General features: G+C 47.7%; 1 long non-coding RNA gene across 1 annotated transcript; it reads right to left on the bottom strand.

Annotated features, from left to right (window-relative positions):
- Window positions 1-10,832: 10,832 nt before the first annotated feature.
- Window positions 10,833-12,553, bottom strand: LOC120371485. The gene is made up of 3 exons (XR_005584394.1): window positions 12,497-12,553; window positions 12,113-12,415; window positions 10,833-10,979 (listed from the first exon to the last, which is right to left on the bottom strand). It is a non-coding gene; the product is annotated as an uncharacterized LOC120371485 (long non-coding RNA).
- Window positions 12,554-13,343: the final 790 nt, after the last annotated feature.

Genomic DNA, 13,343 nt, shown 5'->3' with positions numbered 1-13,343 from the left:
GTGTCATGCTGGTTGGTGTCTGCAGAGGACAGGGCCAGGACTGGAATAACAGAGGTGGGTGCCAAGTTCAGGATAGAGACTAAAAGGTAGACCTGGATGGGGAGGGTAGACTAGAAGAGCCTGGGGTACTATGACTCAAGAGGAAAGGAAGGGCAGTCTTCAGGCATGTGACTAGGACTCAGGCAATCTTGACTCAATTCTCTGCTTTGCCAAAGAATCTCTGTGTGGTCTTGGGAATATACAAGTGGCCATATGGGTCAGACCACGATCCATCTGTCCCACAATCCTGTCTCCAGCAGCATCCCATACCAGAGCTTCACGGGGAGTGTATGGAACAGGGCAATTATGGAGTGATCCATCCAGGAGCAGTGGAAGCTCCCTAAAAGTATGTGTGTGGGGCCAACGACACCCAAACCGAGGCCCTGCTCCCATGCTGCTCCTTCCCCCGAAGACCCCCCGATCACTACTCTCCACCCCGCCCCAGTTGCTCACCCTTACGGCTGTTTAAAAAGTGGGAGGGCATGGCTCTCCCCACTTTTAAAAGTGATGGCGCCAAGGCTCCCTACCCCCCCATTCTGGTGCCCCTGGATCCACCTCTGTTGTCTGTGCCTGTCTCCTGTATTGGAAGAGCCCCCAGCACAGTGGGGGCCCTAATCACCATTGGGGTCTCTAGCTTCTATGGCAATGTAAACAGTACTAATGCTAAAGGTGCATTGGCAGAGCTGTGGGTGCGAGCAGAGTGTGCTGTGGTCATGATGCAAGTGCATTGACAGAGCTGCTTTGGAGAGGAGAGGAAGCAGAACTGAGGGTCTGTAGATCAGGGGACCCAGGACTGGAATAGTAGCGGTACAGGTGGACTGTGGGTCAGGTTTGACAGGCATTCACAGAGTTGGGAGCGGGGATGGCTCTGGAATGGAATGGGGGTTGCTGAGGATCACTGTTAAGGTATGTTGTGGTGCAGGTAAACACTAGAAGATGTCTCACTTAGCCCACTTCTACTTGCTCTTTCCTTTTATAACAACAAGGAGTCCGGTGGCACCTTAAAGACTAACAGATTTATTTGGGCATAAGCTTTCGTGGATAAAAAACCCACTTCTTCAGATGCATGGAGTGAAAATTACAGATGCAGGCATAGATATACTGGCACATGAAGAGAAGGGAGTTACCTTACAAGTGGAGAATACACTAATACTAAGATACAACCGAATTTGCTCCAATCTCTCAGACGGAGACAAACACCTACAAGATCTTTATCAAGTATTCTTAAAACCACAATACCCAGCTGGGGAAGTGAGGAAACAGATTGACAGAGCGAGATGGGTACCCAGAAGTCACCTACTACAGGACAGACCCAACAAGGAAAATAACAGAATGCCACTGGCCATCACATACAGCCCCCAGCTAAAACCTCTCCAGCACATCATCAATGATCTACAACCTATCCTGAAGGATGATCCCTCACTCTCACAGACCTTAGGAGGCAGGCCAGTCCTCGCTTACAGACAGGCCCCCAACCTGAAGCAAATACTCACCAGCAACTACGCACCACACCACAGAAACACTAACCCAGGAACCAATCCCTGTAGCAAACATCGTTGCCTTCTCTGTCCCCATATCTACTCTAGCGACAGCATCAGAGGACCCAGCCATGTCAGCCACACCATCAGGGACTCATTCACCTGCACATCTACTAATGTGATATATGCCATCATGTGCCAGCAATGCCCCTCTGCCATGTACATTGGCCAAACTGGACAGTCTCTATGTAAAAGAATAAATGGACACAAATCGAATATCAGGAATGGTAACATACAAAAGCCAGTAGGAAAACACTTCAATTGCCCTGGACATTCTGTAACAGATTTAAAAGTAGCCATACGTGAACAAAAAAACTTCAGAAACAGACTTCAAAGAGAAACAGCAGATCTAAAATTCATTTGCAAATTTAACACCATTAATTTGGGCTTGAATAGAGCCTGGAAGTGGCTGGCTCACTACAAAAGCAGCTTTGCCTCTCCAGGAATTGTCACCTCCTCATCAGTTATTGGGAGTGGTCTACATCCACCCTGATCGAATTGGCCGTGTCAACATTGGTTCTCCACTTGTGAGGTAACTCCAGGCATCTGAAGAAGTGGGTTTTTACCCACGAAAGGTTATGCCAAAATAAATCGGTTAGTCTTTAAGGAGCCACCGGACTCCTTGTTGTTTTTGTCGATACAGACTAACATGGCTACCCCCTGATACTTTCCTTTTATAAACATCACTTTTTTTTAAGAGAATAGCAAATTTTATAGCCGTCTCTTAACACATGCAAATTACTTGGGCTTCAATACGCGTTCTTAATTTTACTAAAGCAGAGAAATCCAGAAATGACATCCAGTGCATAATATTTTGAAAGTGAAAGTATTTGGGGGGAGGACACTGGATGGCTTGGAGGAGGTGGCAAGCGGGGAAGAGGAGGGAAAGGAGGAGTTCCTGGAAAATTCCAGAACCTGTTACCTCTAAATCATCAGCTGGCCTAGTTTAGTAGAGAGTGAATGGTCATTGCCACTTGGGGGCCTGTGTGAACTGAGCTGGTGGCTCTTTCAGTCCAGGGTCTACTGGATGCATTGCCCTCGTGTTTTGATGTCTTCAGATCAAGACTAGATGCTTTTCTGGAAGATGCTGTGATCACTCACAAGTTACTGGGCTAAATCCAGGGGTGACTGGATGAAATTCTGTGGCCGGTGCTATGCAGGAGGTTCCAAGGTAGGCTGAGATGTTCAAAACTGCCTAAGGAATTGGATCCATTACAATTAATGGGAATTGGGGGCCCTGAACATCTCTGGCATAATGGTCAGTCCTTGGGAAACCAGCCCAGCGGCTGAAGAACCACCACAAAGGGGCTGGGGAGGAAGCCACCCAGGAAGTGGCTGTCGGGTAGCTGAGTCATATGTACAGCGGCTCTGATCCACAGCGGGTGTATATCTGCACCCTTAACCTCCATGCAACTATGTTCTGCTGACTTACACTGGCTGAGAATCTGTCCCATTGTGTCCCTTTTCTACTGTCTGGACTACTAAGGCAGAGAAAATAGGGCCAGCTAAGCAAAGGGGGCTTGTCTGGGCATTCTGCAGATTGAGGTTTGTGTCTTTCTGTTTAAGATTTGTCCAGTTGATCTGCTCTCCCCAGCCCACTATGTGAAGCACAGAGTCTTTTGCTTTCAATGCAGTGTAAGATAGCTGCTCCAGCTCTAGGGCTTCTAGCTTTCCCGATGCGGCATCGCAGCTGGCTTGGAGACAGGGCTGACTTATTACTCCTTAGAGATATTAAGGAGCAAGAAATTGGATGCTTTTTGTACTTGAGGCAGAATTGTTTCCACGGGGTGATTTCAGTTCACCTGTGAATTACAACCTCCGCTAACTGCAGCCTTCCCTGAAGGGACTGGTTCAGCAGCTCCACTCTAACAATCCCCTCCCTCTCACACCACATGGTGGAGGCAATGGGGTTGTTCCCACTACAATCCGCCTCCCCAGCTACCTGGGCCAGCTGGGCTCCTTTCATCCCAGTGAAATCACTGCAGCTGAACCCCTGAGAGAGCCTGCAGAGCCTGCTTTTGGGCAAAGGTGAGTTTTTTAAAGTACCGGTAACTTATGTGAATTTGCAAAACCAGTAAGAATAAACAGCTGAGGCTTTGAATTGTCAATGGCTGCTCTGTAGGCACCTATCAGGGCTTGATGATACCTAGATCACAGCATGTTCTCAAAGACTGACCATCTGCCGGGTGGTTAAATGGGAATCTGCTGTCAGAGTTCAAGGCAACTGCACCTGTCTTTCCCCCACATGGTTCACCAAGGGCACCCACCCTGCTCCTAGCCATCACAGCCCTGGAGCCGAGAACCACATCTCTCTCTCTCCTTTCTGAGCAGGCTTTTTCCAGGCTGCACAGTTTCCTGCCTATACTGATATGTCCAGCAAGCCAGACTCTGTAAAATGGCCTGCGTCTGTGCTTTGCTTTCTCTTTGAAGGCTTATGAATGGTATAATTGCAGCAGTTACAAATTATGACACAGCTCTTTTTATAAGTAGGCACATTTATTCTTAAGGCAAAAGTATTAGAGAAAACATTAAAAACAATAAACAAACCTCTACATATGCTAGTAAGCTTACCAGAGATCACCCCCATTCCAACAAGGGTTCTGGTAGGAGTCAGTCCTTCAAACTCCACCAAGGGGTTTTTCTGTGGTTACAAGTTCATAATGATTTTAGCTCAAACCTACTCATGGGGGTACTAGTTCTTTCTTTTAGGCAGCTGGGGCCTTCTATCTTCAGATTCCAGGAACGGGAAATAGGATGGCAGTGAGCTCCTCCCCATGGTGTAGCTTCAAAAGGCTGGGTTTTTGCATAACCAGAGGTTGGAATTTGCATTCACCTCTCCGTGGAAATTCTCCAGGCAAACCACTTGACCCTGCTTGTCCAGAAATCCATTCTTGTCTGGCCCACTGTTCATGTAGTCCTTTTGAAGTTCATAGCATTTCTCAGGGCTCACATCCCATCTTCCCCTAGGGGAGTTAATGGAGTCCAGGCCCATAACAATATATAACCTTTCCATTTAGTATAGTGGATTCCAATAATACTTGAACTTATTGAATTACGTTTTTTTCCCCCTAAGGACATGGCAAGGAATTGACAGATGTGTCACAACTGCCACTTAGCATCGACGTTTGAGCTGCTGATTTCACTTCCTTGGAGTCCAAATCTCCTGTAGTGTGTCTGTGTGGGCTGGGGGAGGGGGGTAATGCATGTGTCTGGGAAGGTGCTGGAAGGGAAGTTCACGTCTGTGCTGGAAAGAAGTAAAGAGGTGGGGATTGCCCTTATATAAATCCATGGTACGCTCACATCTCGAATACTGTGTACAGATGTGGTCTCCTCACCTCAAAAAAGATATTCTAGCACTAGAAAAGGTACAGAAAAGGGCAACTAAAATGATTAGGGGTTTGGAGAGGGTCCCATACGAGGAAAGATTAAAGAGGCTGGGACTCTTCAGCTTGGAAAAGAGGAGACTAAGGGGGGATATGATAGAGGTATATAAAATCATGAGTGATGTTGAGATAGTGGATAAGGAAAAGTTATTTACTTATTCCCATAATACAAGAACTAGGGGTCACCAAATGAAATTAATAGGCAGCAGGTTTAAAACAAATAAAAGGAAGTTCTTCTTCACGCAGCACACAGTCAACTTGTGGAACTCCTTACCTGAGGAGGTTGTGAAGGCTAGGACTATAACAATGTTTAAAAGGGAACTGGATAAATTCATGGTGGCTAAGTCCATAAATGGCTATTAGCCAGGATGGGTAAGGATGGTGTCTCTAGCCTCTGTTCATCAGAGGATGGAAATGGATGGCAGGAGAGAGATCACTTGATCATTGTCTGTTAGGTTCACTCCCTCTGGGGCACCTGGCATTGGCCACTGTCGGTAGGCAGATACTGGGCTGGATGGACCTTTGGTCTGAGGCGGTACGGCCGTTCTTATGTTCTTATGTGGGAGGTGGGGGCCCATGGGAAAGGTAGCTTCAGTGAAACATTTTGCCCTCCTAGTTATCCAACCTCTTTGGTCTGTTACCCCAGAAATCACAAGCCTGATGTCAGTACCCTAAGAAACAACATGGAAAGTGGGTTCCATTCCGAGCTCTGGTTCACTGTGGGATCACACGCAAGTCATGTAACCTGCCTGGCTAATAACACAGACATGCCTCAGTCACAGGGGTCTCGCAATGATGAAGGATAGTCCAGTGTTCAGGGTACTAGGCTGGGACTTAGGAGACTCAGGTTCAGTTCCCTGCTTTGCCACAGACTGTGAGCAAGTCTCTTAGGCCTGGATCCTCAAAGGTATTTAGGCACCTAACTCCCATTGACTTCAATGGAAGTCAGTAACCTAACTACCACTGGGGATCTGGGCCCCTGTGCCTCAGTTCCCCATCTATAAAATGCCCAACGCCCTATGGGGTGTGAGGTGCTTGGCTATGACAGTAATGAGGGCCAGGTAGGTACCTAATCTTGGCTAGATAGTGACACTGTGTTTACACAAGAAAATCCTGTCCCTGCAGTCAGGGGAGAGAAAGTAATGTATCATATGTGTCCACTCCATAACCTGGGGAGGAGTTCAGATACCACGGTGACGGGTGTAACATACCAGGATACAATTCAGACTAATGAGCAGCTGGGTCACCCCTGCCCTGCAATCCAGGGTGCCTCACAATGCCTCAGTGAAGGAGCTCCCGCCTGGACTGCTCACGAACAGCCTTCCAGCAAGCTAACTACACTGTGAGTGTCTGTGTGTAATGGCAGCCTGCTGGCCACACTTGGGTTACACTCTGACTCTCACCAGTCTTGGTTCTACTGCAGGGTGACCCCAACAGACCCCCAGTGTCAGATTTCCTCCCCCAAAATGTATGTCCTGTAGTGCCCAGCCCTCTCCTGGACAGTACAAATTATATGAAGTCTGTTATTTCTTTAAAATATGCACACAACTTGTCTAGCAAACTACATTTGGGGTGGCACTTCAATTTAAACACAATGGAGTAGATAAAACAAGTGTACTAACAGATTTGAAATGAATACAAATAATAAGGCAAAGGTAAAAAAATGATTAAAAAAGAGATTATATCAGATTCAAGCAAAGTTTCTCACCACATATTTCCAGGATTCTTACTGACCTAAGTGTATAGATCAGAACCCATTCTCCCAGAGTCCAGTGAAAGCTTCCTTTGTTGCTCCAGATGCAGCAGAGGGGTTGAGCAGAGAGACAGAGGGGTGCCTTGGGGTATTTTTTGCTCCCTTTTTGTAGTTTCAGGTCCCCTCTTGAAAAAGATTTCCAGATGGGCACCAGGAGACTAAGTCTGTGTGGTAGAATGTTTCCTGCTGCTTTTTTCCTCACCTGTTTGAGCTTCCTTTGTTTCCCTTTCTGCTTGACTCAGTTTACCGCTTAAATGCAAATTAAGCAGCGCATACATTATTTTATTTAGGACAGACCTGTTCTGCCAATCTTAGTTTGAGCAGGGCTGTGGAGTTTGGAACTGTTAACATCATACAGGGAGATCTTATAACTTCATATACAATGTTGTCACACATTTTATCAGGACAATACAGACCAGTAAATCATGAATTTTCAAGTGATACCTTACAAGGCGTACTTTGTACAAAGCTTATTGCAATAGTGTGTTAAGGTGTGAATACAGAGGTATATATCCTGTCACAATTGATCTCCTGTAAGAACCCATATGCTAGATCTTGGGGGATTTTTGCTTTCAAAACTTGGTACCTGGTTTGCAGCGAGCCAGCCAAGGCCTCTGCACCACTTGCACCCTGTTTGGATGGCTTAAGTGAGCTTTCATTGGTGCACAGACTCTCTGCACAGGGCTAAATCTTGCCATGTGAGTGCAGAGCATCGTTGGCTGAGCAGCTGTTTTGAGTTCCATGGGGTCAGTCATGAAAGGCTGGGATCTGCTCCCCTGTCTGTCTCAACCCATGCTCCAATCAAAAGGCCAAGGATCTATTTGTTCAATGGCCTAAATCTCGCTTGTGAACCTGCCATAAAAGTGCCTGACAGAGGGGCCCTGCAAGTGGTACAGCAGCAGATGCTAACAGTGCCACTGGGGCAGGTCACCACTGGAGCTCTGTGGCTGGAGCTGCTGGCTGGCGCTTAGTTGACTTTACACTCTCAGTTGGTGCCTTTTCATTGCAGGCTCAGCAAGAACTTGGCTCTTCCGAATTAGCTTCATTTTTTCCTCCCTGATTAATCCTTCAGCGTTTTCTAGGCCAACTGTCCTCCTTTGTTATCCTCATCCCTTCTGTTTATCCTCTCTGCCCCCACCTCCTTTCCCACTCTTTCATTCCACTGCTCTCCTTCCTCAGGTCGCCTGCCTGCTGCCCAGCTCTCTTGCCCCCAGCGAAAACCAGCCATGGGACGTGACAGGCCCTGCCACAGATGCAGCGGCCTTGACAGCCCAGGCTGGCTGACTCAGCCAAGCAGTTTGTTCCAATTGCTGCTCCCATGTATGAGGAAATTCGAGGGACCCTGGCACCAAACGGGTAATGTCAGCTCAAACAGCGGCTTCCCTGTGCTCTGTGAGGGGCTGGAAACTCTGCCCCACTCTGCCTTCTGCTTCATTCAGTCTCAATCACTCAGTCTCTGTAAGGGTCACCTGTAAACTACGACCTCCCACAAAGCCCCTTCCCTCTTGTATTATGGTGGCACCCGTGATCCCCAGCTGAGATCAGCCCTGGCTGTGCTAGGCACGAGCCACACACTCTCAGCCCCAACAAGCTTAGTCTAAATAGGCAAGACAAAAGTCTTTGACAGCAGAGGGCCTGAGGTGCAGGTAGACTTGGAGAGGTGCCAACTATCCTCTGCTCCAACTGAAGTGGCAGATGCTCAGCAGCTGTGAAAATCAGGCCTGTGAATGACTTCCCTAAGGTCACACAGGAAGTCAGTGGCAGTTAGGAATTGAACTTAGCCCCAGGCCTTAACCACAAAACCATCCTCCCACTTGCTGTGGGCTCTAGGCTGAAATCATTGGGAGCGGGAAATACCTTCTGTAGGTCTCCTCCAAATGCAGCACTGCTGTGGTGCCGCTTCCCAGGCTGCTAGGGTGTTCTATTATTTACTTGTGTCACAGTGGCACTGAGGAACTGCAGTCATGGACCAGGACCCCACTGTGTTAGGGGCTACACAAATACGCATCGTCAGTGACCCATTCCTTTGGAGCCGGTTACAGTGCAAATTGTTTTCCTTAGAGGAATGAGAGTGGGAATGAGGTGAATGAACTCTTTCCTGTTTACACTCTTTCTGGCCTTGTCAGAGTGCTCAAGACAAAGTGCTGGAGGAAGAGAAGAGCAGTAAAATATTCCCTTAACTGCTGGGAGCGAGAGGTAGACAGCAAAACCTTCAATGCATCCTGCTCCACACACCTTTATGACTCAGCACAGCCAGAGACCTAGGGTATGGCTACACTTACGGTTTGCAGCGCTGGTAGTTTGCAGCGCTGGTCATCCAGCTGTGTAGGAGCAGCGCTGGTGTGTGGCCACACTCACAGCTACCAGCGCTGGTGTGTGGCTACATTTGCAGCGCTGTTGGGAGTGCTGCATTATGGGCAGCTATCCCAGCATTCAAGTGGCAACAACGTGCTTTTCAAAAGAGGGGGGTGGAGGGTGGTGTACTGTGACAGGGAGCGGGGAAGATAGAGAGAGTGGATTTTTGGAGCCAACACTGTGTGTTAGCTTCCTGGATTGAAAAATCACAAAATGTTCGCGAACCCTTAGTCTTAATTGCAAACAGCCTGCATCCAACGCTGTTTCTCTGTCAAGCAAACATTCATTCCCTGCCTCTCATTTGATTGTTCACAGCCAGGTACAGATAGCTCCTGTTTGCTGTGATCAGTGTTTGTTTTTTTAGATAAGCAGTTCAACAGAGCTCCCATCCATCGGAGTTCACAACAAAACAAAGAGAGGCAGCATAACAAAACAAAGAGAGTAATTTAGTTAAAAGCATTCTGGGATAACTCCTTATTCCCTGGAGGCCAATAAAAGCGCTGGTGTGTGTCCACACTTGATGAGCAGCGCTGGATCACCAGCGCTGCAATCGCTACACCCCAACCTGACCAGGTGTACAGCCAGCGCTGCAGCCAGGGAGTTGCAGCGCTGGATGTGCCTTGCAGGTGTGGACGGTTACTAATTGCAGCGCTGGAAAGCCTCTACCAGCGCTGCAACTTGCAAGTGTAGCCAAGCCCCTAGGGGCAGCAGTGCCTGCGGTGTGCCGTACATCACTTTACGGAAATAGAGTGGGCACAAAGGACCATGCAAGCAATGGGTCCCTGCACCTGGAGTCTCAAAGCAGCAGATAAGGTTTAAGTAGTGTGAGCCCCATTAAAGTCAATGGGCACCATGTAGCTAAGGCCCGACGTGCCACTTTGAAAATGTAGGGCATAGATTCCAGGCTCTTGTCTTAGAATGGGAGGGAGGGCAGTACAGAGCCTGTGGAGCAATTGGAAGTATAAATTTGCGTGTTCTGAAGGGAAGGGACCATCAGAGAGCTGCTATCATGTGTTATATCCTAGGTACGCAACACTGCAGGGGATGGAGGCTGGCAAACCAAATAGAGGGGCAATACATTGACCCCATACCAGGGTTTGCAGGACTACTAGAGGTATAAAACATGCAACACCATGACTACACCACACAGGAGGAAGCAGAGGAACGAGTTGTAGGAACTGTTGTGCCCTCAGTCACAGGGAACTCCTTAGACTGAATCACTGCGATTCTACAGTGACGTAGAAACTCAATGAACCCTGTCTGCACTGCATGGGTACTCCTACCACATGGACTAAACTCACAAGTCCCGACCCAGCATGCACTGGGCTCAGTGTGAAACCTGGGCAGGGGGTGGCTTGTCTCTTCTCTTCTCTAACTTTTATTGATGTTGATGCTATAGTAAATAGAGCATCATTGAGGCAAAGGAGATGGGGGAAGCTATGGATTGCGTGCCATATCTCCAGCAGGTATAGAGTAGTAGATCGCCACTAAAATCAGTATACACCAGCGAAGGATCTGACCCTATATTGTGTATTTGGATAAACTTCAGACAACTGGTACTAATTAGTTAGGACACAGGGACACAAATCTATTCTAACACTTAATAACCCTAGTCAGAATCATGGCCCTGTTGTGTTAGACACTGTCCAAACATAGCAAGAGATCATTCCTGTTCCAAAGAATTTACAGTCTACCATGAGACCAGGTGCAGCAAGTGAGTGAGACAGAGTACAGGGAAGGGAGGACGAGGCAAATATGTTAAAAGGTACAATGCAGCAAGCTGTTTCTCAGTAAAGGTCTTCATCCTGAGCAGCACATCTGGTGATCTCTCTGCTTGGCAAGAGGCTCCAATGGGAACCACAGCTGTGAAGATGGGTGTGGGTGCTGCGATCCAGTGTTTGAGAACACACTCTAATGGGAGGGAAATGCATTTCTTTACAGGTGCTGCAGTCTGATTGCTCAGAGCAGTGCTCAGAGACAGAGCTTGGAGTGCATCAGAACCACTTCCCTGCTACTGGTGTTCCTCTGGCTTTAGGACATTGCTGTTCTAGGGTTAGCTAAAGTCTTGGCCCCCAGAGTTTGATAAAATGAAGAGTAACATTTTTCAAAACCACATGGGTGACTCAGGAGCCCTAGCCCTGTTGACTGTTAGTGGAACGTGTGTACATTTGAGAATCTTACCCAAAACACACTTCCTTTGCTGACCTCTGGCTCTTATGGGAAGATATTTTTTTAACAGTGCAAAGGGTGGTTAGGCACTCAATTTTCTTGTGTGCCTTGAAAATCCATCCCCTTCAGCCTCATAGTGAGAACCTGATTCTCTGTTACCCTGCCCCTTGTAGAGTTATTTACACCAGTGCAGTGTGATATCAAACACCACCATTGTGGCCAAAACACCAGAGATTGAACTTGGAATCTCCAGATGCCAAGTTAACCTACCTGTGTGGCTGTAACAAACTCTGATCCTTTGGATCACGCATAGAGGGAAGCCAGCAACACACTGAGCAGTAGGTTACACTGCCTGTTTGATTTGATATGTTTCACATTTTGCATTGGTGTAACTGACTGCGCAAGGTGCTAGGCAATGAGCAATGCTTTTAGTAGGAAATCCCTGATCTGATTTTTGTGGAATGGGGTAGTTGTTTTGGTCAGAAAGGATCTAGTCTTTTCACTTGAAAGCAGATTGCCGTGCTTGTGAATTCCCTTCTGGAACCAATCCTGGAAAATGGGCTATTCATTCTCCATGGAAAAGATGGATGACTAATGCTTGTGTTAGCCAGAATTTTGTACTGAGGGTTTAAATAGCTTCTGTGGAACAAGTTTCAGAACGAGAGTGCCATACATCGCAGGGTTTCACCTCACAAAGTTATAGGGCAGGGACTGTCTGTGCAGTGCCTAGCACAATGGAGCCCTGGTCCATGACTACGGCTCCCAGGCACTATACAAATAACTACCATAGGAAGTGAGGTAGTAACCATCTGTACCCAGTGCTGTTATGGCCTGCAATCCAGCTGGCACAGGCTCTGAGTGTCCAAGGAATATACCTTGGGAATGGACAGGTCATGACCGTTTCATGAGCAATAAGCAATGCGTGAAGCTGTCAGAGTTGTAAGACGCTGACGGCTTTTGCAGGTTATCTTTAAGGGACTGAGACATCTTGCAAACGCCGAGCTAGGGCAGGTTTGACTCTTGATCCCGTGCTGTCAGAGGTCTGAGGGGCTTGGCTGAAAGGGGCTGCCTCTGGCCCCTGTAGTCTTTGTGCTGGAGGCTCCTGCAAGGGAAGTGTGTACCCCCTGGCTCCTGGGGTTTGTTTCTGCCCAGTTTGACAGTATCAAATGTGGAGGTAGCTGTAAACGGATTAAAGAGAATGTGACAAGGACAATCCAGAGTTTGGATTAAAGTTATTCAAAAGTCCTCCCCCCGCTCACCATATCAGCAAGATTCTTTCTTCAGGAGCGCTTAGGATCACAGCTTCTCATGGCCACATGGTTCATCTGGCTACCATGGAAACAGAATGCTATTAGCAGTGACACGGTCCCCTAATGGCTGCTCTGTTGCTGTATTAAAGGGAGTATCTCTCAGCATTTGTTCAAAGCCTGGTTAGTTCGTTCCAGCGCCCAGTGAGTTCACTTTGGTTTTGTAGTGTTTAGTAACAATGACTGTGATCCAGAGCTTCAGCTTTGCTGGAAATGGCTGAGGCTTTCAAAGACGACAAGGGGACGTTGCCACTCAACTGTCATTGACATTAATGGGAGGCAAGCAGTGTTTGATTTGTGCTCTCTGACATGGTAACAAGCCTAATTCTCTGCTCAGGATTAGCTACACTGGCACCCCAAGTCACTGATCTTTCTGAGAATGATGGGGGACAAAGTGGCAGCAGTGGCTGAATTGGGAGGAAGAGCATGTGCAAAATTGCCTGGCACTCCTACAGGGTGCAGTGGCTTTTAGCACCTGTTAGACCCCATCCTCAGCTTTAGCATTATCAAGCCCTGATTTCAAAAGTGGAGCTCTGAATGCTGCCTAACTCCTCCATGGGCACATTCAGAGCAATGTTAGGGCCCTTCCTTCCAGGCCTGCATGCTGTTCTGAGCCCAGCTAGAGGGTTTAGACTTAGTGGTTAGTTGCAAATTGGGCTTCTCTGTTGCTTTTTTGTCCCCCTTCCAGCACACTATGTATGTATGTATGTCAGTATAACTGTCAGAAGCGATAATGTTACTGATCCTATCACAGGGTGAAGAGGATAGTGGGTTTGTCCTGGTGCAGGTGTAGGCTCCT

This window comes from Mauremys reevesii, linkage group 9 (assembly GCF_016161935.1).
Source record: "Mauremys reevesii isolate NIE-2019 linkage group 9, ASM1616193v1, whole genome shotgun sequence".
Lineage (NCBI taxonomy): Eukaryota > Metazoa > Chordata > Testudines > Geoemydidae > Mauremys > Mauremys reevesii.
This window is presented reverse-complemented; position numbering and strand designations above follow the sequence as displayed.